Genomic DNA, 18,313 nt, shown 5'->3' with positions numbered 1-18,313 from the left:
ACTTGCAACAGGTCCCAAAACTGCAGTGGGGTTGTTTGGTTCATGCCACTCCTGCGCCTCGCAGCAGTGGACCCTGTCACAGAACTGTATGCAAAGTTATGTTATTTCATGAGTTGTGTTGTAATGTAACAGGCATATAAACCCTCCATAAATAGCATTTTCCGTAATGCAGTGAATTGACGCGATTCACGGATGATGGGGTGTCGGACACTTTTTTGAAGCGAGGGGTGGGCCACTTTATTTTGGGTGTCCGGGCCTATTTCTTGTCCCAGTCCGACCCTGCCCAACACTCACCGAAGAGCATATTAGGCATAGCATCTGGCCACTCCCAGTGGGCAGTCAACCCGAGGCACATCTGTCAGCCTTGTCCTATAACCCAGGTAGCCCTGGTGGGTTAGCTAGCTACTACTATTACCGGGGCTCAATCCAAGTGTTCAAAGCAGTACAATGTGTCCTAGCCAGGTTCCCAGGCCCTTAAGAAAATCTCAGTTTGTTTCCTGTTTAGGGGTACACTGCACCACTCTGTCACTCCCCCTGTTCTTGCCTAGTGTCAGTGAATATTTTGTGGTACAAAGCCACACAGTTTACAATTCGTTTTGTAGGGCAACGGATGGAAACATTCAACAGATATCAGGTTACCAACAGTGCACAGGAGCATTTTGTAATGGATATTTACAAAGCCTTTGCTCCAAAATATGTGCCAATATTACGTCAGTGCAAAAAGGTATTCTCATGCTGGGTGTGGCAAACATGTCCATGCGGACTATTTCAAGAAATGCCAGTATCACCACGTAAGCACATGGTTTTGTTTGCTTTTGTCCACAGTGCTACTAATTATACTCTAAAAAACATGACATACTGGCTGTGCCAATAAATGCCATTATCCCCATGTAACAACACTTACCTTATTGGCTTTGCCTATAATTCCAGTACAAAATGCCATTCCACTTTAAGCTAACATGTCCATGCTGGCTGCACCAATGTACGCCAGCATGCCCATATAAGAACAAATATGTTGGCTTTGGTAAAAATGCCAGTAAAATGCTATGCCCATGTCAAGAAACATGCCGATGCTGGCTGCACCAATGTAGGCCAGTATGGCAATGCAAAAGCACTCATAATGTTGACTTTGCCCAGAAGCAAGGAAAAAATCCTATGCCGCTGTAAGAAATCATACTAACACTAACTGCACCTACATATCCACCACCACCGCATAAAAAAACTCATGTTGGCTTTGCACCTAATACCAGTAAACACGCTATGCCAGTGCTGAAATGAAAACATTTCCATGCTGGCTGCACCGATCTACACCCCCCCCCCCTTCAATCAGGGGCTCTCTCCCCAGTCCGCACAAACATTGAAATGCATAAAAATACAAGATACACACTGCTTTCACATTAACATGTGCACCCAAACAACATAATGCCACAGGTCAGGGGCTCGACACTGTCAGAGGGTGGAAGTGGACCGCTCCTGACCTGGGTAATGCAGCCTACCAGGACAAATGCCAGAGCCAATCCTACCCCAGAGTGGGGTGAGGGAGTTGGCAAGGCCCCAGACCCAACACCCAGAATGCCCCTTGAATAATGAAGTACCACTGTCTATCTCCCAATGCCTTACAAACCCATTTCGGGTCAGAGTTCTCTCTTACTTCTTACAGGACTGCAGGTTCCAGAAAGCTGTGTGGTGGCAAGAGAACAAAACGAACAGCTAAACGAAGTCACTGGGCATGGTAAAGCTCATGCAACTCTATGGACAGTCAGTAACGGCCGCAGGGGTGAAGAATATCACTTAATGTGAGAAAAACAGAAGAGAATGCAGAACAAACACCAAACCAAAACAACTACATGGGCTACTGGACGACCTGCGCATAAAGAAGAAGAGGGGCCAAGAGGGGGTTTATGAAATGTTACGCTGTGTTGACACAACTCTGGGGTGAAGTGCAGGCTCAGACTGGCCCTTAGAGTCAGGTGTGTGCCCGTTTATCTTAATCACCGAGACCATTGCTGGGGCTGACACACACACACACACACCTTCCCACATCCCATTGGAATTTAATTAACTGTCAATGAAACGGATACCGCCATTGGAAATCATTGATATTGCAGTGAAAGTGTTCATGTACATAGTACTTCATAGTTTGATGAGTTACTGAACGTTTGCTTTATTTGATTTATTTCACAAGTTGTATGAGCCACACAAGCCCCTTGCTTAAAATCAAGAAAAGGGGCAAGTGAATTAAAGTCCAATCACACATTTTCTGCCCATGACTTGGTGCTGGGGACAATCTATTGATGAATGACTTCAAGGTTCCGGTGTACATCAGTTTTCACATGGAACTAGATTTAGTGCTATTTTGGATGAAGTGAGCATGTAAAAGCAGTGCTCCCAGGGTAGAGTTGCAGGGCCGGCAGGATAGTTCAGGGGAAACGCGTTTATCTTGGAAGCAAGACAAAGCAGAGCAACACAGGTCCAAACCCCGGTCGTGCTTAGAGACTGGTCTCTGGTATTAAGCATGTTATAAAATATGAATGAATTAATGAATTGACACCAGGTGCAAAAAAATCGATTACAAAATCCAACACGCTCTGAACCGGCCCTGGTTGTTGTTAGTCAGTGATGCTTGCTCAAACGAAGTTTGCTCTCTGAACTTGTGAAGAAAAAAAAACAAGCTACAAAGGAAAGCTAACCCATAAGGATACACGAGAAAAGCCAGCCCATTTCAATTCATCAGAGGGCATTAAAAAGAGCTACGTTTTATTATAATGTTTCCATGGTCAAAACATCCTAAAAAAACCCGACATGAGTCGCTCAAGATACCAATTGTATTGGCTCTTTAACACTGAATCATTTAGCATATACTGCGAAGTTGCATGCTTGCTTCTCTCGTCTCCCTTGTCTGTCCCTAAAAAAGGCTCTTATCTCGCACATGGTGGCTGTGCTTTGAAGAACCAGGCTCCAACAGTTTGTACTTTAATGTCCTGTATTTTGCAGCTTAGATTTACAGCCGGCTTTACTAGCAACAGAAAAAGTGCCAGAATCTTCTACAAAGTGGAGAATGAATTAACTGATGGGATCTTTGGAGCCTTCCTATCCATAGATTACCGTAGATATAGGAAAACAAATCTGCGAATTCTCGAGCCAATCGCCTTTCTTTTCTTACAGGAAATGTCCGGGATGGGGAGCTTGACACGGTGCTCACAAAACCTCTGCTGTCACACAGCTCCCTGACTCAAGAAATTAGCGACCACACCGTTTGAGTGGATTTGCTGTACAATCATAATGTAAGCGCGCTATATCACTCCTCCTAAAGAGAACACAGTCCACCACAGAGAGTACCGGCATGCTTTGACGCATGCTGCCCTCAGAACGGGGGCCAACATATGCTTGCCGCCTCGCGCGATATCATGTGATGCTAAACATGTAATGTTATGTTTGCGGCTTCATTATGTGACTAACATCTAACGGCATCTAACTTTGAACCTCGTGCTGTAAACCGACACGGATGTGCCACTGCACGCCAATAACACCCATCACTTTCCTCAACCCTGGAAGTATACCAAGTTCCCATGCACGTGCGACGCCCTCAGCTTCTCCTTGACCTTCACACTGAACAACACGCCAAAGCTAGACACTGAGCGTTACAAGACCAAAAAACATAGGATGCATGCTATGCGGTTTAATACACCACATAACCATGCATGTCATCTATGGCTTGACACCAAGCAACCCAAACACCTGGGAATATCACACTGCAATACACACATCACCACTTTTCCTAACCCCCAAAGTCTTACCTAGAGCAGAACATGCTTTACCCAAAGCAAATTTGCTTTCTTCCCACCATCCATCCTCGTCTCTTTTACATCGTCCCGGGAGGATAGCTCAGCGCCAATGTGCTCGCCTTGGAAACAAGACAACACAAAGCAACACAGGTTTGTTCCCCGGGTCCGCGCTTAGAAACCTGTGGGTATTAAGCGCGTTATAAATACGCAACAAAGACATATTCCTCTAACAGCGCCTCGATGACCCCTCCTCCCCCCGGGTTGTGTGAGTGCTTTAAAAATACAAATAAATAAATAAATACATACATAAATAAACCACGGCACTAAGGGGTCGTGCAAACGTGAGAGGTTACGCTAATACCCACAAAGATTAAAATGGAAGGCCCCGATCCCACCATTACCCAGGAACGCCCAGCAGTATTTCTATTGAGGACCCCCTCCCTGCTTAAGTTGTAAGAGGGCGGAGCCTGTTTGCAATGGCAGCTAGAGGTGATTTCCCTATGGTGCTGATGGGAAGAGAGACACCCTGCTCAGAGGCACCGATTCCAATGATAGGTACTGATTCCAATGTAAGGCAGTGCCTGGGAGAAGCGTTGGCTTCCACACCAGATACGGGAAAGGGCAAGAACATCCTCAGCTACACTGGAGCATCCCCTCCAAACACTGTTCACACGATTGGTGAGCCTGGGAATCATGTTCTCTACAATACAATACAATGTTTACCAGCGAATGGTTAAGGACATGCCCCCCACTGTGTAACATCTTGATAGTCATAGACTGGCCAGCAGCCAATAAGAATGCTACCCTTTCATTTTCTATCATATGATCCTTTACAATACACATTACACACAAGCCAACTGCTGAAATACTCCATCTTTTTAATAGAAAAAAGTCTATGTTTCTCAACTTATTGTATTTTCCCATTCAAAAATATCCATCAGTCTAATAATGCAAGTCAATAACAAAATACAAGAATCTCTCCTCATGCCCCCAAATCTTCTCGCGTTTCCAAATATTGACATACATGGCCTTATGCCAGCAGGGAAGCTTGGACAATACCGGGGTCGAGCAGATGAAGCATCATGGGGAACGGGCTGAGCTTATGATTGTGAGTCGAACGGGGGATTTTACATTTTTTTCCGATTTGCAAGACTACTTCAGTTTTGCAGATGTGGAAAAAGAGGAGGGACATTCAAGAAGCAGAGAGCAGGAAGGACGAACCAAAAAGAGCCGCCACTAGCCTTGCCGCAGCAGAACCCTGACAAGGAGGCTTCGAGTTCTCCAATGAAAAGGTGGATCCTGCAGGATTTGTGTTTTCAAAGATACCTGACCAGTGGCAAACCTGCTCGTCATTTTACAGTAAGATGTAGACAAACGGTGGATACATCCTGCCTTTTTTATGTGGGGAGAAGCAGCATCAATACAGCATTTTCATTATGCAACGATTTAACTAGTTCAAAATAGGCCCAATCTTATTACTATATTTGATTCGAGACATTTTCTGGTATATATATTAAATACAGTTGCTTGTATGTGTATTGTCATTCTAAATGTTTGGCAACATAAAAAGCCCTCGCATGCAAAAGGAAAGAGAAAAACAATACAATTGCAATGCTGAATTTCCACAATTAGTGCCCCCTGAAACCTACCCAATTTCCCCCCAATTCCCAGCCAGTCGAATGCTTTCCATATCTTGTGGTATTTGTTGGTAATGCTGTTCCTTACAAAATAGTCTTATAGATGAGCTACCCTTTTAATTACTTAAATCCTTGATGTGCCTCTCGTTGTCCATTTATTACCATCATGTCTGCAACAGTTGATGCTATTCAGAGTCCTTTGTGGTGAGTGGTAACATTTTCGGAATCCAGTCAATCGAGGTCCCAAAGCAATTCTGTCGTCCAACCCATATATATATATCATGTATTATATTAAATACCTTGTCCCAAAACCCGAAGTCAATGCAGAACATGCTAAAACATGTATGAGTTCCATTTTATTGAAAGCGAAAACATAACTCGTCTTGCTCTCTTAAATCTTAAATTAAAGTCTTAGTTCTTGTCAGATATTTCCTTATTCTTGGTCAATTGAACACAAAAAATTGCTTATGCAAAAATATTACTTGTCACGAGTGGTCCATATCTCAATTTAAGAATCCAACCATAAAAAAAACTTCGTCAAAGAACATCCGTGTTTCTATCCTCCATTTTCAAAAAGTGGTTCACTTACCATTTTATCTGCTGCCATAAAAATTCCATAGAGCTGAAAAATATACGAGTCTCTGCCCTTTGATGTTTCAACAAACAGGAGATTGTATTTGGAATTTCTAACTGGGCTTGTTGTTTAATATTTGCTATTGCTGGCCAATATAAGTGCTCGACTTTCATTGGTTTTAACTTGTTTCTAAACAAGATCTATGTTAAAATATTGTTATTCTCTGCCAACTTGCCCAATGTCTATACCAATGTCCCAACTGCCCCACCATCATTTGTATACCTTCAAAGGTGGAATTTCTATGGATTATACCTTAATGGTAAAGTCCTTAGGTCTGTCTAACCCAGTGTAAGGAATATGACCATCCACACAGTGGGTGTGTGCTCATCTGGGCTTTTTAATTTTTTTTAATATGAAACTGAATGATGTTAGATCAACCTCTGGGAAATGTGTGGGACTAATCCGCACACATCTTCCTATTCTCCGCGCATGACATACACATATGCCTGTGTACTCTGGGTGAACACAGCCTACAGGCGCAGTCCTCCCTGTCATAATTAGTTGGAATCTGATAGGTGGAGTACGTGATTCATCTCAGAAGTGGAGGGGGGAGAAAAACCTTCCTCCTGCCATGGCCAGCCTAATTAACTATCAAAGGCTCCATGGATCCACCCTGTCTGTTTGTTTACCCTCTGCAGATGGTGGCAGCAATTATCACAGTATACATCAAACAGGTGCACATGGGGCCTGGCTGCTAGAGTTTAGCAAAGGAGACAGGAAATCCCAAAAACCTTTGATCTGCACTGTGTGAACCTGAAGCTAGCTCCACCTCTAAGTATCAAAAGCAGTGACCTGCCATTGCTTGGGCTATGTGTTAACAGTAGACTATCTCCGTAGAGGGACCCCATTCAGAAGGTAAGAGTATGTGGATTGATGGAGACAGAAAGTCTGTCCGCGCCGCAGCTTCAAGGAAGATGTGCCACTTTAATCAGGAACCCCAGAGAGCTCAGATAACCAGAGAGACCCTTTGATCCACAACAGACAGACAAGTACAGACCTATCCATCTGTGGATGAAGAGCCAAAGGTCGTGATTAAGGATACCTGTATGGACAGCTTGAATTAATCACCAAGAAGCCATGTTGCTGATGTCGTTAGAGACACCACGACATAGCAGCGTTAGATATGAAGCACATGTGCCATCCGCACTTCAGGACACAAACATGCACTTGAATACATGAAGAGAACACAAGCGTACAGTTCTATAGTTGGAGGACAGATACATATATATATATACTTTCATTGCTTTAATTATTTTTGCCATTAGCCAAACACAGCAATGCAGAAACCGCAAGAAACAAGAGATCCTGAGCAAAGCTTGCAGATGCCACCATGCAATTAACCCTATGGAACTGCATGAGCACCTGTGGGACCGGACAGAACCAAGTGTGACTAACCCATGGAAATGTAGTATAGCATGGACACTGTAGAAACCGCATTATAAGGTTTAGGAAAATTACAGCAGGCCTCAGAGCAAGAGACGAGCTGAGTTGATTCAGGCCAGACAGAGAGCATGTGAGACAGGACCTGCAGCCAAGGTCAACAGATACAGATAGCATTCCAGTCCCTGAACGACAAAGGGACCAGCTGATGAAAAGATTAATAAATCCTCAAAATGCAGAGCTCTACAGCTCAAATTCGTGGGCTCTGAACACGTGACGCGGCCGAAGCAGACAATGGACAGCGACCAGCGGTGGGAAAGGAGCGCTGGTCACAGGCCGCAAGGCAAAGATAGGAACAAGTATGTAATAATATGCAACAAGTGTTGCGCTAATCAGAAGAGCACTGTCATGAGCTAAGGTGGTAGACACAAGTTACAATGCAGACACATAGTCACTCTTATTATCTTGAAGAGGTACACATGGACTGAGAATCTTTGCGGATCCCAGGCTTTGGAAGGTCAGCTCTAGCCAATCACAGTTAGTACCCTACGGGTGGGTAGCAATGGGCAAGAACCAATGGTAAACCCACAACACTGCAACAATGTTCTGGTTAGCAGCTTGGGGATGACCAGGCCTGTGACCTGAAAGGCGAGGGTCAGTAGAATACTATCCATAAGATCCACTATACGTGGTATAATACTCAATACCCAATCATCTGGTCTGATAAGTTTCCTGTAGAAGGGCCCAGGTTGTGACGCCACTCTGATGTAATTGGGTTGTAAAACAGGCCTGTCAGCCGAGGAAGAGCGAGATGTGCATGGATTTTCTCTCTTCCTGTGCAGATCCCTGTTAATTTTGGCTGTAATAAACCAAGTTTGAACTTGCCGTTGACTGAGTCCTCCGTGTATCCTGGGGGAGGGAGTTGGGCCCTCCAGGTCCGCAGACTTCCAGTGTCTGTCTGGCATACCTGGGGTTCTTTAAGGCCGCCCAAAGATCCTAATATAGAACAGAGTCTAAAGGGCATTTGAGACTTCAGTCTTCAAATTGACCCTTTCAGGGGCCTATGGTCCAGAGCCATGGGTCCTTGTGGGGCACTGGTGCTCTTTCAGTTTACTGCAGCTCTTTGAACCTTGCCCGTGCTGGCTTTGCAGCATGCTGCAGTATCTCAAAGGGCTCAGAAGCAGCTGGAAGGCTGCATTTCAGTCCCATATTAACTAACCAACCAAATACATAGATCTAGTTCTTCTCTCCAATTTATATGCATTCCAAAGAGAAAATGTTTCCGGAGAGTTTCCTTTTAAACTCACAATTTTACTGGACAAAATGTTTTTATTTTCTATTCTTCAGAAAGGTGTTAGAGCGATTCTCAAGTGCAAGGGTGGGCTAGGAACCAAAAGTGGCCATGGAAATGTTTTTCAAAGTCTCCCATAATGTACCAGTGATTAAAGCGAGCAAGACCAACCAATCCAAATCGAATTTTAAAGGGGAAACAATGACAGCAAAGATTTTTTAAACATGAGGAATTAACATACATAAGGTTTTGTAAGAAATTCTGCACTTTAGATGGGTGGGAGGAGAAATGGAAGGAAGGTGGCAGCATGGATAGGAGAGAGAGGATAAGAGGAGCAGAAAACAAGGGTACGCACACAAAAGAGACCCATGGTTCAGAGGACCACCGGAAAATCCCCAGAGTTCCCTTTAAGCCAGTCCTCCGCTGCTCAAATGATACCCCCAGAAAGACATCTCTTACCCTAAGAGAAAATGTTTCCAAATTGGGTTAACAGGAACATAGATATTAAAAATGCCTACATTATTCTTATTTTTGAAAATGTGTAGGCTGCCGCAAATCTGATTCAGAGTGTGCAGATTTTATTTCAGGTACATATCGCATGAATGCGTTGTTATTGGCGGACCAGTATACAGGCGTTAGACAAAGTGGTCGAAGTGAGAAGGAAATGAGATTCATGACTTTTATATCTCACTTTTAATAGTTCCACTACATTTTCCAACCATAGTCTCTTTGCATCGGCTCCTGTTCAGTTGGTATGCAGTAAAGCAATGTGCATCGCCCTTTTCCTTATGATTTAGATGCAGATGCAGGAAGAGCTAGTGTTGCTTAATCGGGCCCATTATACAGAAATATTCTGCATATGTTGAGTGCACATTCTTAAAATTATGCAACTATTTGTTCTACTCAAAAGATTAGATTCAATCCTGATGACCAAAACAAATAATTTCTTTTGTGTATATGTATCCTGTTTGTATTAATGTCCACTCCCTTTCCACGTTTTGCCCATTTAAATGTGTGTGCGGTTGTTGTTCATATAAATAAAACGATTCCTGAATCACTTTGGGATCAACATCATCATCTCCCAAAGAGTCTACAGGAGAAAAGGGGCAGATATGACAAAATGGCCACACTACATTACAAGGGTTCCATGTGATAATGTTGCCACAAAAATATCGCCATGCAAAAATATCGCCGAAAAATGGCTGTTTTTTGTGGCGACATTATTGCATGGAACATGCGGGGGACACCCCCGCAACCCCCAAACTTGTTTTTTCTTTTTTTCTTCTTTTTTAAAATTTTTTTATTTTTTTTGCCCCTGTCCCCATATATATGTTCACCCAAATAATATTGCCACAACATTTTCCCGGCGATATTATTTACGGCGACCATATATATGGAGTTATTCAAAACAGAGAGGACTCTGTACTACTAAATGTATAAATGATTGAACCCTTATAATTCGAAAACGTATAGCACTGTTGTACAACAATATGAAATGTCTTGGTCTTGTCAGGCTGTCCTACGGGGTGGGTTCCACTGGAACCAGCTGTGGAGGCATGCACCGTTGTATTTCTGCCACAAGAGTGTGTAGGGTAGTTAAGATGCCCAGGGACAAATCTCTATGGCCGGATAGTGTAAGTCAAAGTTGGTAATCACTATCGCTAGCGCACCTTCGAAACGTATTCACAACAGATTAGAATGAAATTCTTGAGACTTGATTCATTTGTCCAAAAAAGGAAAGATTTTAATTAATAGAATGGTTCAATTTTTCCCTCAACACGTGTTTCCCCAATTTGATGAGTTCTTCAGCAGGGTATCATCTTCATAATTACATTCCAAATATTTTCATTCAATGTGTGGTATTCAGAATTTCTGTCAAAAGTAAACCAAAAGAAAATCATTTTTTTGATTCCATAATAAATGCTTATGTAACCATATAGATAAACAATTAAACAATCAGTTTCTATCAAGCCTCTCATTTGGATTGTGAGGAATTAGGCAGTTTATTTACAATAATACAAATATATGGGTTCTAAAGATGTTTACAGTTCATATAGAAAGCTTTATAAATTCTCATTATTTGCCATTCTCACCTTTATAGGTGTTCCAAGGAGTGTGTGAATTGTTTGCAGAGTCTTAGTGGTTTGAAAATTGTTATCTGGAACTGACCTGCTGCAGAACAAAAGTAAAAAGCAAACCGCCAACAAAAAAGACCATATAAACAGATTCATAACAACGTTCAATTTTGAAACCAATGTGCTCAGGAAAATCTTATCAAGACATTGGTATCTCCTAAAATTGGATCCAGATCTTCAACCATTTTTGGACGACCAACCCAAAATTACTTTCAAAAGAGCTAAAAATTTCAAACAAATAGGAAGTCCATCACACTTTGAACGACGAAGGAAACAAAAAGGGCTTACACAACTCTGGAATGCTAACTCCCTAAAAGGAAATTTCAAATGTGGAACATGCACAATGTGCCAATACTCTGAAAATGGTATAACCAAGATTCAATTGCCAAATGGCTATGACATCACATAAAAGATTTCATAAATTGCAAAAGCAAATTTGTTGTGTATGCCCTAAAATGTCACTGCTCAAAATTATATGTGGGTAGTACCATTCGAATGCTCAAAACAAGGATTTCTGAACATTTAAGAACCATCATCAACAAAGATCTTAGATTCCCTATGGGCCAACACTTCTTAACAGATCATCCTGAAACTCAAATGGACTCAAATTATTCGTATTGGAGAAAGTAGAAACATCATCCAGAGGTGGAGACAAGGAAAAAAGACTAAGACAAAGGGAAGCATTCTGGATATGCTCTCTGGACTGTTGCCATACAAGCTTAAACTTGGATTCAGAACTGGGACATTTTTTGTAACGAGAAAATGAACACCATGTTGAACAATTTATTTATGTTGCCAATCATAATTTAATAGTCTAATAACCTATAAAAATGTTCATCTCTATTTTATAATTTCTCTCACTAATATATATAGTTCTTATAAACTAATTCAAACATGTTCTGTGCCACTGTGACATATTCTCTTGTTTAAACTGACCCTAAACACCAGCATACATAAATATATGCTTTCCTTTTCGCTAAGATTACTTAAACTCAATTTTCACCCATTTATGGAAGGTCCCATCTGAAATTTCTCCCTCAATAATGTAACACAACTAGTTTGTGTAACAAGGTTTTCTAACCTTGTTCCTCAAACAGGTCCGATCATCCCAATCCAAAACGGCGTGCCGCCAAGTTTTATGTTAATAATTCAAACAGTATTATTATAATTAGCAACTATGAAAAAGTTATTTCATGTAAATAAGCGTTTATTCACCCATTTCTGTGGTGATAAAGCATGTCAAATACATTGCATCCAAATTTTGCCTACTGGTCCGATTAAAAATCGGCGCGCCACTTAATCCACCATGAATAAAGTGGCTTGAAAGCATTAGCCACTGTCTAACATCTATTCATAAAATCAGGCATATAATCATAATTTTTTGCAAACAGAATGTAATTTTTATCAGTAAGAACTCCACTTTGAAACCATTTAAATTGACCCAATCCAAAATGGCGCTACATCACGTCGTTTCTGGACGCCATGACGCCAACCGTATTTAAGGCGGCCATCTTAAAGTCAGTCCGTGCCCCAAACAGCCTGTTGTAAGGAAGGACGCCGGCGGAAACGCATAAGTCTCAACAGAAAGACTTTTAAGGTAAGAACGTCGCAAATAGCACATTTACATTGTTAAACACACAGACTGTCATAATTAGACCAAGTCTGATTTTCAATAAAACAACGTGTTCACTTTAATTTTAGATCACTGCGCATAAAAACCATTTACAGAAAATGTTGATTGCAAAATAGAAACCATTTTGAATGATCACAGGGGCGTCAATGGTAACAATTTTCAAATCACTAAGACTCTGCAAACAATGCACACACTCCTTGGAACACCTACAAAGGTGAAAATGGCAAACAATGAGAATTTCTAAAGCTTTCTATATAAACTGTAAACATCTTTAGAACCCATATATTTGTATTATTGTAAATCAACTGCCTAGTTCTCCACAATCCAAATGAGAGGCTCGATAGAAACTGGTTGTTTAATTGTTTGTCTATATGGTTACATAAACATTTATTATGGAATCAAAAACATTATTTTCTTTTGGTTTACTTTTGACAGAAATTCTGAATACCACACATTGAATGAAAATATTTGGAATATGGTTACATAAGCAATTATTATGGAACCAAAAAAATTATAGGTTGATACATACAACTGCGGTTGAACTGGAGTACTCTTTATGAACATTTAAGTGGAATTTAAATACAATTGATTACAACCATCATGGAACAGTTATACAGAACAAGAGAACTACAGGCAGAACAATTGTTTTCAGGCATTCAGGTCCAACAGTCACAAAGCAATACCAATGTCAATACAAAATCTCTCAAGAAACTATTTGAACATCTAGAACTCCTGTCCAAAAGGGAGTTATCACGATGGTGGGAAATCATCACATTGGAAAAATATTTGGAAGTAGGAAGAATACCAAGGGGCCTCAGGATCTGCATCTTCCCCTCCTTCGGTGAAGAGGATGTAGAAGATCTAAAAGAATGGGACGACCTATTTGTTACTACATCAACAGAAATGATACATACAATCATATCCAATACCAAGAAAGCGCACGACAAACTAATCAAAGAAATTGAAACAACACGAAAAAACATAGAAGAACTCAACATACCAGAAGGTACATTCAAAAACTTTCAAATTATGGACAACTACCTGAAAAAATTTGAACAAGAAATCAAAATCAAAAAACAACAAACCTTTTTAAGAGACTAACTAGACTATCAATTCAAACGTGTATACACACTTCAAAAGAGAAACACTTACAAAAATCCCACCAGGAGAAGCAAACCAGTACCATTGACAGTTTCAGAAAATGAGGCATCAACATCAGCATTGGAGACTGAACAAATAAGTGAAGAAGAGACAGAAACTATAGCTCCCAACCAGGACTTTCCAGATTAATCCCTTACGCCATACTCTTTTTTAGAAGAATACAAAAAACACAAACAGTGGAAAACTCAAGTAAAGACCAGATCACGATTCGCCACAGACAATCAAAACAAAGATTTGAACAAAGAAGGAAGACCAAAAGGGTCCACAGGGGCAGAGGCAGCCTCAGGAAACAACGGAAAAGAGCAAAGAGTATCTGCAAGAGCAAAAAGCCAACAACTAAAAAAAGTTTAGTACTCAATCTCTCTAATAAACAATGCTCAAAAGCATTAGAATCAGCCCTAAACAAAGCATTATCCTTCAGCCCCTCATCATACCCGGGATATTTCCAGGAAAATGTTGATATATTCAAATTTGGAAGACTTCTGAAACTGAAAAAGTTCTTTGCAACACGAGATCTAAGCAAGAAACCAGAAGCCAAAATCATTCCATCTGATTTAAGCATTTCCCATTCTTTGAAAACTGTGAATTATTAAACATCCAAGAAACAGCAGACATACATACCATTAAAACATTTGCTACAGACTTAGATCTAGAATTAGATCTAGCTGAAACAACGTCATTAAAAAATAAATCATCTTTTTATCCTCAATTACATCAGGAAACACAGTGGACATATTTCAAAAAGCAGTACTTGAGTACTTGAAGACCTGAAGACCTCAGAAAAAATTATCTAAAAAAAAAGAAACATTCAAAGAATATTCAATTTAATCTAACACTTTCTGAGAGAAAAGCCATACAAGAACTAAATGAAGATGATGATTTAACAGTAAAACAAGCTGACAAAGGAGGGAAAATGTATTAGCTCCAAGGTCCCTTAACGGGTCCCGTAAAGACCGTGTGGTCAGACCACACGTCCTTTGCAGGTCGTGCTAAGGGACCTCGGAATTGGGCGGTAAGGGTTTAACTGCACCAGTCTCCTTACCAGTGGCCGTTAACCCTTACTGCCCAACTCAGAATGAGGCCCACATTCTCTTGTTTAAACTGACCCTAAACACCAGCATACATAAATATATGCGTTAATTTTCACTAAGATTACTTCAACTCAATTTTCACCCATTTATGGAAGGTCCCATTTGAAATTTCTCCCTCAAGAATGTAACACAACTAGTTTGTGTAACAAGGTTTTCTAACCTTGTTGCTCAAACAGGTCCGATCATCCCAATCTAAAATGGCGTGCCGACAAATTTTATGTTAATAATTGAAACAGTATTATTATAATTAGAAACTGTGAAAAAGTTATTTCATGAAAATAATCGTTTATTCACTCATTTCTGTGATGATACCATAGCATTTCAAATACATTGCAAGTTTTTCCTACTAAAAATCGGCGCGCCACTTAATCCACCACGAATAAAGTGGCTTGAAAGCATTAGCCACTGTTTAACATCTATTCAAAAAATCAGGCATATATTCTTAATTTTTTGCAAACAGAACGTAATTTTTATCGTTAACAACTCCGCTTTGAAACCATTTAAATGGACCCAATCCAAAATGGCGCTAGATCACGTCGTTTCTGGACGCCATGACGCCAAGCGTGTTTAAGGCGGCCATCTTAAAGTCAGTCCGTGCCCCAAACAGCCTGTTGTAACGAAGGACACCCGCGGAAACGCACAAGTCTCAATCGAAAGGTTTTTAAGGTACGAACACTCCGAATAGCACATTTATATTGTTAAACACACAGACTGTCAATGAAACATCGTGTTCACTTTATTTTTAGATCACTGCGCATAAATACCATTTACAGAAAATGTTGATTGAAAAATAGAAACCATTTTGAATGATCACAAGGGCATCATCAACGGTAACAATTCTCAAACCACTAAGACTCTACAAACAATACACGCACTCCTTGGAACACCTGTAAAGGTGAGAATGGCAAATAATGAGAATTTCTAAAGCTTTCTATGTGAACTGTAAACATCTTTAGAACCCATATATTGAGGGTCGATTGAAACTGGTCATTTAATTGTTTATCTATATGGTTACATAAGCATTTATTATGGAATCAAAAAAAATATTTTCTTTTGGTTTGTTTTTGACAGAAATTCTGAATACCACACATTGAATGAAACTATTTGGAATGTAATCATGAAGATGATACCCTCCTGAAGAACCAATCAAATTGGGGAAACACATGTTGAGGGAAACATTGAACCAATCTATTAATTAAAATCTTCCTTTTTTTGACAAATGAATCAAGTCTCAAGAATTTCATTATAATCTGTTGTGAATATGTTTCGAAAGTGCGCTAGCGATAGTGACTAGCAACTTTGACTTGTCATCATCCTCTAGGTCTGATACACAGCCTTCATGCAATAATTCTTCAGAAATATAAATCACACTGACTGGGTTCCCTCTTCACTTATCCTGCTCCCCTTGTTGAGGAAGATATGAGATTGGGAACTGTATTGGCTGCGTAGTCACGGTTAAGGGAACTGTAGTCGTGGTTGGAGCAGCAGTCGTTGATCGAGGAGGAAGGAGGGTTCTTGTAGACAATTTCATCATCGCTGATGCTGTCGACAAAGGCGCAGATGTTGTCATATCCGTCGGTGTAGCCAATTTAGCCGTCAATGGGGCTGTCGACGATGGGGACATCGACATGGTTATTGTAGATGCTCTCACCACCGACTGGGTGGTCGTCGATAGGGTAGGTGTGGATGAGGGTCTCACTGTTGACGTTGTGATAACTGGAGGTCTCGCTGTCATGAACCGCTGTCTGCATCCCTTCTGGACTTCGTAGTCCCAGACACATAGGGGATTGAACTCAGTAATCCTTCCAACATGGCCGCTTGATGCGGAATGCTGCTTGCCAGTCTCTACGCTACACACTCTACGTTCTACAAAACAGACATTCCCACGCGGCTCTGCGCGTCTCAACGCTACTGCTCGCCGTAGCTGGACGTGTGCTGCCGGAGTTCGCTCGGGGCTAATTTCCTGAAATATATTTCCCAGTTCCTGGATTCCTCCTCCTTTCCTTTCATCCTTCAAACTTATCAAACTTTCCTGGATTTTCACCCACGTTCGAGTCACGGCTTCCGTGCCTCCGTGCGCGGACATTGTTCCTTCCGGGTTCCATCCCGGACAATCTGAACGGAGCACGCTGGATTCCGAAGACCCGTGCACGGGCTTATACAAATCCCGGACCATGCGAAAGAAGTCACAAAAGAAGGTCGCAAGCAAACAGGAAAAACAGGTGAGAAGGGGAGAGGCTTGTGACAGATTGAGACGCCTAAAAATTGATACGGATACACGGATGGAAGCCGCGGTTCAAGACCTCATGCGAGGCATGCAGGAACTCAGCACAGAACTTAAAAACCTTAAAGCTGAGAACGCTGCCTTAAAGCAGCTGGTATTGTCTCGTGATTCTGCTACCAAGGAAAGTTTGTTATTGGGAGGAGTGGTGGATAAATATGATGGCTCTCCAAAGACCCTTCGTGCCTTCCTTGATTCATGCTTGGTGCATTTCACCTTCAAGCCCTACTACTTTTCCACCCCTAGAGCAAAGGTGGGGTTTATGATATCACACCTCACTGGCAACGCATTAACCTGGGCAACTCCCCTAGTCAATTCGGGCAACGCCCTCCTGGATGATTACAATGGATTCGTGGAAGCCCTAAAGGCCATGTTTGATCGTCCTGAGCAAGTTTACAGCGCTCAAGAACGTCTACTTGATTATTGACAAGGATCCCAGGATATGCTTACCTATGTCACCCGTTTCAAACAACTTATGAAGGAAGCTGATTGGTCCCAAGAGGCTAGCTTCACTCTCTTTCGCAGAGGCTTGAATGAAGAAATAAAGGACGAGCTAGTCAGGGTAGCTCGCCCCAATTCCTTCCAGGCCCTCTTGGACCTTTCCTTGCAAATTGATATTCGAATCCAGGAAAGAAAGGTGGAGAAAAAGAAGTCGAAATCATCATTCCAAAAGGCTGTCATAGACCACCCTTCTAACCCAGAACCCGCAGCTTCTCCGACCTCAGATCCAGAACCCATGCAACTGGGGGCATTCCGTGGACCCATTACCCCAGAAGAAAGGATGCGCCGTATCCACACTGGTCTCTGCATGTATTGCGCCTCCGATAAACATCTTGTCAGAGAGTGCCCTATTGCTCCTCCACGGCGTTCGGGAAACGCCAGCTCCTGATCCTAGATGGGGCACAGTTCCGGCAGAATGATGTCTGCTTCACATCAATTCCTTCCTTGAACTCTCCTGGACCAAATACGTTTGTGATTCTTCAGGCCTTTCTATCGCCTTCCAAGAAAGAATCTTACCCCATTCTGGCATTAGTGGATTGCGGAGCCATGGGTATATTCAAAGATCATGATTGGGTCACTACTCACAACATTCCACATGAAACTCGAGAGACGATGCAACCTGTAGAGGCAATTGATGGAAGAGCCCTAGCTTCAGGACCCATAACCCTTCAAACTAAAGAGATGCTACACTCTATAAATCACCATCAAGAGAGAATCAAATTTGACCTCATAAGATCTGCCCATTATTCAATGGTTCTAGGCATACCCTGCTTACAGAAGCATA

The sequence above is a fragment of the Ambystoma mexicanum genome, chromosome 9, assembly GCF_040938575.1.
Source record: "Ambystoma mexicanum isolate Mex_15411 chromosome 9, UKY_AmexF1_1, whole genome shotgun sequence".
Taxonomy (NCBI): domain Eukaryota; kingdom Metazoa; phylum Chordata; class Amphibia; order Caudata; family Ambystomatidae; genus Ambystoma; species Ambystoma mexicanum.
The sequence above is the reverse complement of the archived record's forward strand: the minus strand, read 5'-3'. Positions refer to the sequence as shown.